Consider the following 308-nt stretch of genomic DNA (forward strand, 5'->3'; position numbering starts at 1 on the left):
GTCCGTGCGCGTGTGCGGGGCACGCGCAGGTGCCCGAGTGTGTTTACACGGGCACAGAGGCGCCAGGGGTGGGCACGGCCAGGTGCGTGTGCCCGTGTGCAGGTGGGCACGTGTGTGAGTGTGTGTGAGTGCAGGTACAGGTGTGCAGCGGGTGCAGGTGCCACACACTCAGGTGTCACACACTCAGGTGTCACACACACCTGTGTGTGCAGGTACGGGTGTGTCACACACAGAGGAGTTTGTCAGGTGCCGGTGTCCCACACCTGTGTGGGCAGTTACCGGTGTCACACACACACGCACCCCCCCCC

This window comes from Geospiza fortis, unplaced genomic scaffold (genome assembly GCF_000277835.1).
Source record: "Geospiza fortis unplaced genomic scaffold, GeoFor_1.0 scaffold855, whole genome shotgun sequence".
NCBI lineage: Eukaryota > Metazoa > Chordata > Aves > Passeriformes > Thraupidae > Geospiza > Geospiza fortis.